The following is a 14048-nucleotide window of genomic DNA, read 5'->3' as shown; positions in this document are numbered from 1 at the left end:
TGAAACAGAAACAGACATAGAGGACAGGCTTCTGGTTGCCTTGGAGGCAGATGGGGTAAGGATGGATAAACAACAAGGTCCTACTGTATAGCACAGGGAACTATATTCAATGTCCTAGGATAAACCATAACGGAAAAGAATATGAAAAACAATATATATGTATGTGTATAATTAAATATCTTTGCTCTACAGCAGAAATGAACACATTAAAAATTAACTATACTTCAATAAAATAATTTTTAAAAAAATCAGAGGACTTCTGTCTCCGATTATATGGGCTCTACTTTGCATGCTTGATTCATGTGTCACCTACCTAACAGAAAACTCATGTGAGTAGGGGCGCTTCTTGTTCTTGCTCACCATTGCTGTTTCAGGACAGAGCACTGAATTTGGCTCAGATTTGGAATTCATCAAACATACATTAAATTAATTAATGATTTGGTGAATGAATGTCCTCTGCCATCATTTTTATCTGAAGGACAACCATATGATAAACTGTGATCACTGTCTCTATCAAGGTTACCTTGGGCTTTTTCTTGTTGTTCTTATGCTGGGTCTTTGTTGCTGCATGTGGGCTTGTCTCCAGGTGCAGAGAGCCAGGGCTCTCTAGCTGCGGTCCTCAGGCTTCCCATGGTAGTGACTTCTCTCGTTGTGCAGTGTAGGCTCTAGGAGTGTGGGCCTCAGTCACTGTGGTGCTCAGTAGCTCTGGCTCCCAGGCGCCACAGCACAGGCTGGCTCCAAAGCATGCAGGATCTTCCCAGACCAGGGATTGAACCTGTGTATCCTGCATTGGCAGGCAGATTCTTAACCACTGGACCACCAGGGGAGCCCTGCAGATTGTTTTCTTAATCTGTTATGTCTGAAGCTAAACTTAGAAAAAAGCTGAAGTTGAAAACAAGAGGTAAGTGTTTCCTCTACCCCACCCCCAGCACCGTGCTTCACAGTAGGAATTTCAAACGGTTAATGGACAATAATAACCCAAGAGTTAAGAATTTGAATCAGAATCAGTATTTTATCATGATCTTTTGAAGATTTTATAGTGAAACAGTGAGTGGAAAATTGATTTCCAAATTAAAGAGGACAAAAGCTCTCTTTGCTTCTGTATTCAGAGGCTTTTGTTCTAGAAATTATTTTTAGTGTTGGTAAATTATGCTAATTAAGACAACTAAGCTAAAAAGCAGTATATTTGGAACCGAGCGAACATATTTTACTAATTTTTTTTATTTCCTAAGTATATTTAAAATTAGATTTTTTTTTTTTAAGATTATCTGATTGTTAACGTGGTTGGAGAGAAAGGAGAAATCCATCCCAGCCAACTGAGCACATTCATAAGCAAGTTACCCAAGGCCACAGTCATGGGGGTCAGGGGACACAGAGTGTTTCTAAACTTTGGTTACCAGCTCTGAGCAAAAGCAAAGCAGACCCTGGCAGTCAGAGGCAGGCCTGGCATTGCCGTTTAGACCTTAGTGTTGCTAGACACTCGCCTGGCACCCAGGGCCAAGGGGCAAGGTTCTCCGGCTGGATGTAAACAATTTAATCAAAGCCACATCAGTCACGACGCTCTGTGACTTTGATGGATCAGGACACAGTCAAGACTACCTCCAAACTATATCTGAACGCTGACATAAACAAGAACATTGTCCAAACACTGTTACCAAAATCACGAACATTCCCTATCCTGGCTGACAGGAGAGCTGCTGCTTTACTAATTATAGCTTAAGCTTGGCTTCATTCCTCCTGTTACTTAGATGAGATTTCATAAAGATAATAACATTAGGCCTGTTTTAAATCCCTTGTACTGAGTGGCCACACAGCTCCCTGTGGTATGTGTTTGCCCTGTTGCAATGAGCCAATAAACTCCACTTTGTTTAACTAAAGACATATTCCTGGAGGTCTTTGGAAGCCATTGAAAGCTCCCAATGATGTAGAAGTAATATGTAGAGAGCTATATAAGAATAGTCAAAGGAAAATGATATTCCACACAAATAGAGACCAAAAGAAAGCAGGAGTAGCAATACTCATTTCAGATAAAATAGACTTTGAAATAAAGACCGTGAAAAGAGACAAAGAAGGACACTACATAATGATCACAGGATCAATCCAAGAAGAAGATATAACAATTACAAATATATATGCACCCAACATAGGAGCACCACAATATGTAAGACAAATGCTAACAAGTATGAAAGGGGGAATTAACAATAACACAATAATAGTGGGAGACTTCAATATCCCACTCACATCTATGGATAGATCAACTAAACAGAAAATTAACAAGGAAACATAAACTGTAAATGATACAATAGACCAGTTAGACCTAATTGATATCTATAGGACATTTCACCCCAAAACAATCAATTTCACTTTTTCTCAAGTGCACATGGAAACTTCTTCAGGGTAGATCACATCCTGGGTCATAAATCTAGCCTTGGCAAACTAAAAAAAATTGAAATAATTCCAGTCATCTTTTCTGACCACAATGCAGTAAGATTAGATGTCAATTACAGGAGAAAAACTATTAAAAATGCCAACATATGGAGGCTGAACAACACGCTGCTGAATAACAAACAAATCACAGAAGAAATCAAAAAAGAAATCAAAATATGCATAAAAACAAATGAAAATGAAAACACAACAACCCAAAATCTATGGGACACTGTAAAAGCAGTGCTAAGGGGAAGTTTCATGGCAATACAGGTTTACCTCAAGAAACAAGAAAAAATTCAAACAAATAACCTAACTCTACACCAAAAGCAACTAGAAAAGGAAGAAATGAAGAACCCCAGGGTTAGTAAAAGGAAAGAAATCTTAAAAATTAGGGCAGAAATAAATGCAAAAGAAACAAAAGAGACCATAGCAAAACTCAACAAAGTCAAATGCTGGTTCTTTGAGAAGATAAATAAAACTGACAAACCACTAGCCAGACTCATCAAGAAACAAAGGGAGAAAACTCAAATCGACAAAATTAGAAATGAAAATGGAGAGATCACAACAGACAACACAGAAATACAAAGGATCATAAGAGACTACTATCAGAAACTATATGCAATTAAATGGACAATTTGGAAGAAATGGACAAATTCTTAGAAAAGTACAACTTTCCAAAACTGAACCAGGAAGAAATAGAAAATCTTAACAGACCCATCACAAGCATGGAAATTGAAACTGTAATCAGAAACCTTCCAGCAAACAAAAGCCCAGGACCAGACTGTTTCACAGCTGAATTCTACCAAAAATTCAGAGAAGAGCTAACACCTACCCTGCTCAAACTCTTCCAGAAAATTGCAGAGGAAGGTAAACTTCCAAACTCATTTTAGGAGGCCACCATCACCCTAATACCAAAACCTGACAAAGATGCCACAAAAAAAGAAAACTACAGGTCAATATCACTGATGAACATAGATGCAAAAATCCTTAACAAAATTCTAGCAAACAGAATCCAACAACATATTAAAAAGATCATACATCATGACCAAGTGGGCTTTATCCCAGGAATGCAAGGATTCTTCAATATCTGCAAATCAATCAACATAATACACCACATTAACATATTGAAAAATAAAAACCATATGATTATCTCAATAGATGCAGAGGAAGCCTTTGACAAAATTCAACATCCATTTATGATAAAAAAAAAAAAAAAAAAAAACCCTCCAGAAAGCAGGAATAGAAGAAACATACCTCAACATAATAAAAGCTATATATGACAAACCTACAGCAAACATTATCCTCAATGGTGAAAAATTGAAAGCATTTCCCTGAAAGTCAGGAACAAGATAGGGGTGCCCACTTTCACCACTACTATTCAACATAGTTTTGGAAGTTTTGGCCACCGCAATCAGAGCAGAAAAAGAAATAAAGGGAACCCAAATTGGAAAAGAAGTGAAACACTCACTGTTTGCAGATGACATGATCCTCTACATAGAAAACCCTAAAGACTCCACCAGAAAAATACTAGAGCTAATTAGTGGATATAGTAAAGTTGCAGGATATAAAATCAACACACAGAAATCCCTTGCATTCCTACACACTAACAATGAGAAAACAGAAAGGGAAATTAAGGAAACAATTCCATTCACCATTGCAATGAAAAAAATAAAATACTTAGGAATATATCTACCTAAAGAAACAAAAGAACTATATATAAAAAACTATAAAACACTGGTGAAAAAAATCAAAGAGAACAGAAATAGATGGAGAAATATACTGTGTTTGTGGATTGGCAAAATCAATATAGTGAAAATGAGTAGGCTACCCAAAGCAATCTATAGAGTCAATGCAATCCCTATCAAGCTACCAACGGGATTTTTCACAGAACTAGAACAAATAATTTCACAACTTGTATGGAAATACAAAAACCCTCAAATAGCCAAAGCAATCTTCAGAAAGAAGAATGGAACTGGAGAAATCAACCTGCCTGACTTCAGACTCTACTACAAAGTTACAGTCATCAAGACAGAAACATAGATCAATGGAACAAAATAGAAAGCCCAGAGATAAATCCACACACCTATGGACACCTTATCTTTGACAAAGGAGGCAAGAATATACAATGGAGAAAAGACAATCTCTTTAACAAGTGGTGCTGGAAAAACTTGTCAATCACTTGTAAAAGAATGAAACTAGAACACTTTCTAACACCATACACAAAAATAAACTCAAAATGGGTTAAAGATCTAAACGTAAGACCAGAAACTATAAAACTCCTAGAGGAAAACATAAAAACACTCTCCAGCATAAATCACACCAGGATCCTCTATGACCCACCTCCCAGAATATTGGAAATAAAAGCAAAAATAAACAAATGGGACCTAATTAAACTTAAGAGCTTCTACACAACAAAGTAAACTATAAGCAAGGTGAAAAGGTAGCCTTCAGAATGGGAGAAAATAATAGCAAACGAAGCAACTGACAAAGAATTAATCTCAAAAATATACAAGCAACTCCTGAAGCTCAATTCCAGAAAAATAAATGACCCAATCAAAAAATGGGCCAAAGAACTAAACAGACATTTCTCCAAAGAAGACATACAGATGGCTAACAAACACATGAAAAGATGCTCAACATCACTCATTATCAGAGAAATGCAAATCAAAACCACAATGAGGTACCATTACACGCCAGTCAGGATGGCTGCTATCCAAAAGTCTACAAGCAATAAATGCTGGAGAGGGTGTGGAGAAAAAGGAACCATCTTACACTGTTCGTGGGAATGCAAACTAGTACAGCCGCTATGGAGAACAGTGTGGAGATTCCTTAAAAAATTGGAATTAGAACTGCCATATGACCCAGCAATCCCACTTCTGGGCATACATACCAAGGAAACCAGATCTGAAAGAGACACGTGCACCCCAATGTTCATTGCAGCACTGTTTATAATAGCCAGGACATGGAAGCAACCTAGATGCCCATCAGCAGACGAATGGATAAGGAAGCTGTGGTACATATACACAATGGAATATTACTCAGCCATTAAAAAGAATACATTTGAATCAGTTCTAATGAGATGGATGAAACTGGAGCCTATTATACACACTGAAGTAAGCCAGAAAGAAAAACACCAATACAGTATACTAACGCATATATATGGAATTTAGATGGTAACGATAACCCTGTATGTGAGACAACAAAAGAGACACAGATGTATAGAACAGTCTTTTGGACTCTGTGGGAGAGGGTAAGGGTGGGATGATTTGGGAGAATGGCATTGAAACATGTATATTATCATATGTGAAATGAATTGATAGTCCAGGTTTGATGCATGAGACAGGGTGCTCGGGGCTGGCGCACTGGGATGACCCAGAGGGATGGGATGGGGAGGGAGGTGGAAGAGGGGTTCAGGATGGTGAACACATGTACACTCATGGTGGATTCATGTGAATATATGGCAAAACCAATGCAATATTGTAAAGTAATTAGCCTCCAATTAAAATAAATAAATTTATAATAAAAAGCAAAAAAAAAATTTTTTTAAAGAACAGTCAAACAGCCTGTATTAAATATTTAACTTGCAATACACATATTTATTTCCATGCCTTCACTCTTAGAGTTAACCCAATAATTCATAATGGAGTAAACATTTGGGGCACAACGTGATGAATCAAGTCTTCTCTGACCAGTGGATTTATATCTCTCAGAAGAGAAATGTTAAATGACAGAAAGTCAAGAAATATGATGAATAGGGCACTGTAAACAGCAATTTTCAAGAGCACACAAAAGACCTGGTGACAAAGAGTCGCCTGGTTTAGTGCAGTCCCCTAAAACCCCCACCCCAAGCTGTTGAGGTGTTCAGTGGGCAGGAACTAAGCTATCTGGGGTGGAAAATAGACCATGCCCCTGCTGGGCAGCGGCTCCCTCTTGCTGTCTTGTGAGGGGACTTCCTACCTGGGAGCTTGTTCTTCGGGGGATGCTTGGCCCAAAATGACCACAATAAAGTGCTTCCATTCCACTGGCCCAGTTACAAGGTCCTCACATAGGGGAGGAAAGCCATAACCCCACTGCCCTTCCCAACATCTGGATGTGTTACTATTTTGCACTCTTAACACCTGCTGATAAACCTCGTCTATGTGAAGGGGTAAGAAAAGGAGCAGAAGCAGCCTGGTGTACAAGGTGAGACAGCCCTTGTACAAGGGTACAAGGCGAGACCTGAGAATGTGGGCGGAGGTGCTGGGAAAGAAGGAATCATACAGGTGATGCAATTTGCAAAGCTTTGAGCAACATCCTGCTTCACTGTGTGTGCCTTTGTGTGAAGAGCATATGTTTTCTTCTCTATTGCAGAATGTGTTATTCACTTGTTCAACTTTCATCTGATTTAGTTTAATGGCGCATATTTTAGTCTTTTCATCTCTTTAAGGCACTATCACCCAAGTCTAAGGTTTAAGTCTTAATCTGCACCCCCCCTCAAATTTCAGAATTACCTATGTTAAATATTCCTATGTGAAGTATCTTAAATCATCAGGAAATCCAATCTATGATTTTGTATTTAATCTGAAACTATCAGGGCACTGCAGCAAAGGTATCCCATGCTACAGAGAAACTCAGAATCTGAGAGGTACCAAGTCTAATCAAACAGATATAGTGAAGATTATACTGTTCTAATTTGTAAACTCCAAATGGCAGTCAGTTGTTTATTATATTTACTTTTCACAAAGGCAGAATAAAATGCTAAATAAAAACATGAATTAAGAGGCAGTATACTTTGGAAGTTAAGAGCACCATCTAAATTCAGACAGACTTGAGTTTGAAACTTGTTTCTATTGCTTCTCTCTGGGTGACCTTAAGGAAATTACCTGACCTCTCAAAAAAAATTTTTTCTCAGTAAAATGAGAAGGAATAATAGTATCCACACAATAGAATTCTTATTGAGTTAAGTGTCATGATGCCTATAAAATATTCAGGTCAGTGCCTGGTACATAGTAAGTGTTATGATTACTACCATGTTTTTAATAACCTGTAGTCAACCAAGTACAGAAATCCTCATGTTAGAATAAAGTGTGAAGTCTCATATTGTTTTAGCTTTGTGGAGAAATAGATATTTTAAAATATATTTAAATATATTTTAATATTAGGTCTTAACTCTGATTAGAGAGTTTAATGAATCCAGCACTTACCCAATAAATATCATGCCCTTGTTTGGTGCTGGGTTCAGTATCTGGGCATGTGAAGGGGTAGAAAAGAGAAAGCCAAATAGGTATTATTTAGACACAGATGTACTCAAAATCAACAATTAAACATGGCTGACTTTGATAAGTATTATAGTCAATTTCCAATAATGTTATCCTAGTAAAAGGGCAATTCATTGATGAATCAGACAGTCTGGGAAGCATCGTGGAGTGATTTTGAAACAAGCAAGAGATCTCCTCAAGCAGAGACTGGGATTGCAAGTCTAGAAGATTAAGCTGGGTAGACAGAAGAATATAAACAAAAACTCAGAGTTGGAAAGTGGCAGAGGATGTTGAAGGAATTGGGTGTAGAATGGTGAATGTGCTGGGTAGGCGGCAACTGACTAAGGAACTCATGAAGCTTCCAACATGGAGGCCCCTTGTTTGCCCTGTTAAAGAGTTCTTGTCTTATTCAGCTCAGACCACCACAACAAAATAACACAGACCTAATGAACTAAACAACAGGAATTTATTTCCCACGGGATGAGGGGAAATCCAAGATCAAGTGCCTATCAACTCAGTTCCCTGGTGAGGGCCTTACCGCTGGCTTCAGTTCAGTTCAGTTCAGTTGCTCAGCTGTGTCTGACTCTTTACAACCCCATGGACCGCAGCACACCAGGCCCCTGTGTCCACCACCAACTCCTGGAGTCTACCCAAACTCATGCCCATTGAGTTGGTGATGCCATGCAGATGGCCAACTTCTTGCATTGTCTTTGTATGGCAGAAAGAGAGAGAGAGAATATTTTGATATTTCTTCCTCTTTTTAAAAGGGCACTAATCCCATGACAAAGGCCCCAACTTCACCATCTCATCTAAATCATTTTACTTCCCAAAGTCCCCACCTCCAAATACCATCACATTAGGGGTTGGGAATTCAACATGTAAATTTTGGGGGAGGGGGATGCAAGCATTCAGTACATAACAGATCTTAACTCATACTCAAAGAGAACTGACATTTTCTGAAAAGGCAAATATAATTAATAGACTGATGCTTTAGAAGTTAAATGTGCTGTGAATAGGTGAATAAATTGGAAAACACTGTAGAAACCAATTAAAGTATTGCTGCAATAGTCCAATCTACAGGTGCAATATTTCATCCCACCCACAACAATATCAGTTGTTAGACACATCATTTTTATGTGCCTATAAGGAAAAGGCAAAACTGCCTTTGAACTATGATATAATATTTTCTTGTGTGGAATTTTCACTTTATATTTCTTGAAAGAACTACTTTACAGATTTTCAGGTATCATTTTTTGTGTCACTCTTTGCATATAAATAGAAGGAAAATATGAGAAAAATACATTAGCTAAGATTTTTAAAAGCTTTCATATTCACAGTCCATTTCTTCTGAATCACTGTTTCATTCAGATGTTTTGGTGTGCAGTATTTCAAAGTTTATCAACACATTACAGATATGGTGATGATTTTGTTTAAGTAATCACATTTTATAGTCTCTCTTGTCACTTTTTCTTTTTTCATTTAGCATACTATGGACATTTTTCCAGGTAATCAAGAGTAGTTCTATGCCATCACCTTAACTCATTCAAAAACTGTACTGAGCGTCTAGACTTTCTACTAGGAACTAGGGAACTGCTGGTGAGCAGAAGCGCATGGAATGTAACTCTCACAGAGCGTGACCAGTTTAAACAATTCCCTAGTGACAAACATTTTGCTTATTTTCATATTTGCTCTCTCTTTTCTATCATAATAATAAATATCTTTGTTAGATTATCTCTTTATAAGTTCCTAGAAGTGTAATGTCTGGGTCAAGGAGTTTATATATATTTAAGGTTTTGATACATATTGTCAATGTACCCTTCAGAAACTAGCACTAGTTTATATTCCTATCAACAGTCTCATCATGTGCCTATTTCTCCATAACTCTTCCACCACTGGGTTTTATCACTTTTTCAGTTTGACTAATCAAGAAAGTAAAAAGTGAAACTGAAAGTATTAGTTACTCAGTCATGTCCAACTCTTTGCTACCTCATGGACTGTAGCCCCCCAGGTTCCTCTGTCCTTGGGATTTCCCAGGCAAGAATACTGGAGTGGGTTGTCACTTCCTTCTCCAGGGGGCCTTCCCAATCCAAGGATTGAACCTGGGTCTCCTGCACTGCAGGCAGATTCTTTAGCACATGAGCCACCAGGAACCAAGGAGGTAAATACTGATATTTTATTGTTTTAAGTTGCATATCTTAATTACTGGCATGGTTGAATATATTTTGATGTTTATTAACCATGTATATGTAATATTTACTATTTATAGATATATATACTTTATGTTTATTAGCTATATACATATGTAGTGTGTGTGTATGTGTGTGTGTGTATACCCACACTTGCATATAATGGTTTTTATCCTTGGACCGCTTTTCTATTGATATATTATATTCAAATGATTTTAAAATAATTGTTTCCCTCTCTGAATTATACAGTTACTATCTTAGAAATGTACGGAAATTCAAAAACACAATCCCTACTTGTAATTGGCACTTTGTAACAGCACAGTCTTCCATAATAAAGTTTGATTTATTAACTCGTCTGTGAAAATGTCTATGTGATATTATATTCAGAGCAGAATGCTATTATTTTTAACTATTCCAATCTACTTGAATAAATCTAAAGATATCTTATGCAAACAGCAAAACAGGATGTTCAGTTTCCATAGAAACAGAAGCTAATATTATTAAAAAGAAAGAAATCAGGCTGGAACCTTTCCCCTCAGGGATCCTCATTTGCAACCTATTTCTTGAATGAATCATATATGTGAATTATACCACCTGAAACTAGTTAATATTACTGATGCTTAATAAAGACTTCACTAGGCATCTGATCATTGTGAGGGAAAGGTTGATATAAATTGCATTACCTACTAACTAATTCAGATTTTTATTTTAAATTGTCATGTAAAAGTAAAACCCATTTCATTTGATTTCCTAAGGAGAGCTGTTCATTTCCATGCTGAAACTGAAATAAGAACAATAGTGTGGGTGTAGGATTTCTTTTCCAACTTTGAAAATTCTGATTGTAAACCAAACTTTCTCTTGAATCAATTTGCCTATTGGCTTGGTATCTCAATGGAAAAGATTCCTTAAGAAAATAGCCCTAAATAAAACAAATGTTGATGTAAAAATGCAAAAACTCTTTTTGGAAGAATATGAAATAATTATATGACTCAGACTGTCAAAGTATAATTACCATTTGGAAATTGAAAATCATCCATCCAAAAGAGGCTCCCTTTAAGTCTAAATCACCCAGCATGATGTGCCATATATGTTACCAAGGTTCACAAACAGTCTGCAATTCAGTTTTTCATCTGAAAGTTCCTTTGAAAGCTGTTACCTATTCCATATACTCTGTTATATTTGCCTATGAAAATCTCCACTTACTACTGGCAGTAACTCTTGGTGTAAATTTATGTTCTGCTTTCATAAGGTAGAATGCAAATTTTTCATAAGAGGAGGTAATTTACTGTCCAAGAAATGATAGGCTATCACAAAAAGATTACAACATTGAAATAATTTTTGTGCTCGTGATAATCACACCATAACTTGAAAAAAAACTTAAAACATGTGACCTTTACAACTACATTACTGACAATAGTAGTATCACTGTATAGATAAGGAAATCAGGCTTGCCCAAGCCTGACAGCTAACAAAGGTAAGAGCTGGAACTCAAACTCATATCCTGAGTCTCTAAATCACAGTAAGTTTCCATGGAATCACACTCCCACTGATGAGTAGAAAGTCCTTTTAGCAACTACCTGTTTATAGAAATGGAGTAATCTGCCCTTCAGAGTAGCAGTGGTGTCCTTCACATGCAGGCTGAGAACTCACCGTGGAGGCAGCGTGTCCTGTAAGCTGCTGCTGCTGTTCCGTCATCCTTGCTTCTTCTCACTTGGTTGGTGGTAGAGGTGGGGATGGCCATGGTGCCATGAAGATCAGACCTCCAAAGCCCTGCTTGATCAGACCTCTGACCTCACTGCACTGCACCATCCCCTGTGTTCACTACACTCCATAGAACGATTGGTGTCTTTTCCTTTGGATTTTTTTCTATACCAGACACAAGGGAATTAATATAAAGAGATATCTGAAAGTGTTCCTTCTTTCAAGATTACAATGCAGTTAACAAATTTGTCTTTGACAAGAGATTGCCTGGATTTGAATCTTGAATTTGCCATTAACCAGTTCTGTGACTTCAGGTCAAATTAAATGCGTTCAACCACTAACCTCTCTGTGCCTGTTTCCTTATCCATAAACTACTAGGGCTACCATGTGGGCTTGCTGTAAGGACTGCACAAGATAGGTCATGCAAAGCTGTATCTGGTAATAAGAAGGACTGTCTAAATGATCGCTTATAAACACATTATTTTTTAACAGTCAAAACACCTAATATCAGTATAAAATTAATCAGTATGGAGAGAAATCAGAGTGTGTGTTCAGGGAAGGACTTGAGTTAGTCTATACCAGAGGGTTTGGACTTGGCAGAGAGGAAGGAAAGGGCAAGTTCAAGAAAGGGGGGAGTTCTGAGAAGGGATAACAAAGTGAGGTCAGCAGTGGGAATGCACACAGGGTGATGGAGAGGATGAACTGGGGTGATGAACGCCAAAGACTCCTGCAAACAGATTGTATGGGATAAGGCTACAGGGGCAGGACAGGACCAGGCAGAAGAAGATTTTGAATTCCACAGTAAGAATTTGAGAATTAACACAGTAGCTTTACTAGGGAAGAGACATAAATTCAGGGAAATTGGCCTAATAGAGAAATAAGCTTGTGCTGCACTGTGCTTTGTCGCTCAGTCATGTCCAACTCTCTGCAACCCCATGGACTGTAGCCCGCTGGGCTCCTCTGTCCATGGAGATTCTCCAGGCAAGAATACTGAAGTGGGTTGCCATGCCTCTGTCCAGGGGATCTTCCCAACCCAGGGATCGAACCCAGGTTTCCTGCATTGCAGGCTGATTCTTTACCATTTGAGCCACTCTTCCTGATTGCCTTCAAGAAAGACTGTTCAGAGCACTCTTGGAAGAGTTCCTATTTAGTGGCTATCAATGTACCGGTTGTCTATACACTGCTTCATTTCATTTCAGCAGCAAATCTGGAGGATGCATATAGTTTCCACATTTTCTGCAGAAGTGTGGGGAAGGTTAAGAAAATGTCTGAGACCACAGGGCAGTAGCAGAACCAGGACCTAAATTTAGTTCTTTGTGTCTGTAGAGCCCATTCCTTCTACTATTCCATTCTGGTTAAATGGGTCTTTTTTATTTTGATCTGCTTTATTTTGCTTTATTTTTTGGCTTTTTTGTTTGACTTTTGGTTTTTTAATGAATGGCCAATGAGAAAAGCAACAGAAACTAAAAGAAATAAGCAAGGTCATAAAAGGAATATTCTCCATGTCACCTAATGGATGAACAGATGCCTTTATGGGAACAGTTAGAAAGTAACATTTCTCTGGCTATTAAAAAGCCATTTGATAGCTATTTAAATTACAGAAATATTATGAGATTGTTAGATAGGAAGGTTAGTCGCAAACAACAAAATTTATCCTGGCTAGTTTAAGCAGGAAATAATTAAATGATATTAAGTCACTTGCAGAAAGCCCAGGTGGGCTAAAGGCCAAGCATTTGGATACCCAACCATGCTTGCAGAAGCAAGCATGAACTAGCTCCCTCCTGATGCACAGGCAACCCTTGGGACTGGGTACCAGGTGAACCCCACACCTTCCACACCACACTAACCAGGCATGTTTCCTGTGTGGGAAAGCCTTTTCACACTGCTGACTTCCAAATCCCAGCCTTGATGAGTGTGGTCTGATTAGTGGAGCCTGTACCAAGCTGCAAAGGAATCTAGGTTTGGGAGTTTGTTATGGCTTTTTTTTTAATCCTTAGCAACCAAAACTCATAAAGTGAGAAATTCCTAAAGTATAGGTTTGGGGGCAGTCACAAATAATAAATGTCCATTCTTATTAGGCAAAGTTGTTTTGGAAAGTTAAGAATCCATCTGTATGTGTCTAGCACTCTTCAGGGAAAAGCTGTGCTGATGGACATGAGTATTTAGTTCTGCTTGACAGGTTCAATGTTTTATTCGAGAAAGAGAAGGGTGACTCATCAAATGTAATGAAAATATCCATGAAGGCTATTGAGCTCCCCTGGGTATGATTCATACCCACCAAGAAATCATTGATGACCATTAAATTTCCCAAGTAAATTTATCTACTGGAAAGAGGTTGAGCTTACTAACTACAAAGAAGAATATTCTGGTCTCTTCCACAGTTATGTTTTATTGTGGGTGTTAAATTCAGTTGTTGGCAAAGTCCAGGCATTGCACTTGGCACTGGATAATCCAATGGTATTCGAATCCCATCTTTGCCCTTGAGGAGCTCACAGGC

Source organism: Muntiacus reevesi, chromosome 3, assembly GCF_963930625.1.
Source record: "Muntiacus reevesi chromosome 3, mMunRee1.1, whole genome shotgun sequence".
NCBI classification, from domain to species: Eukaryota; Metazoa; Chordata; class Mammalia; order Artiodactyla; family Cervidae; genus Muntiacus; species Muntiacus reevesi.
The sequence above is the reverse complement of the archived record's forward strand: the minus strand, read 5'-3'. Positions refer to the sequence as shown.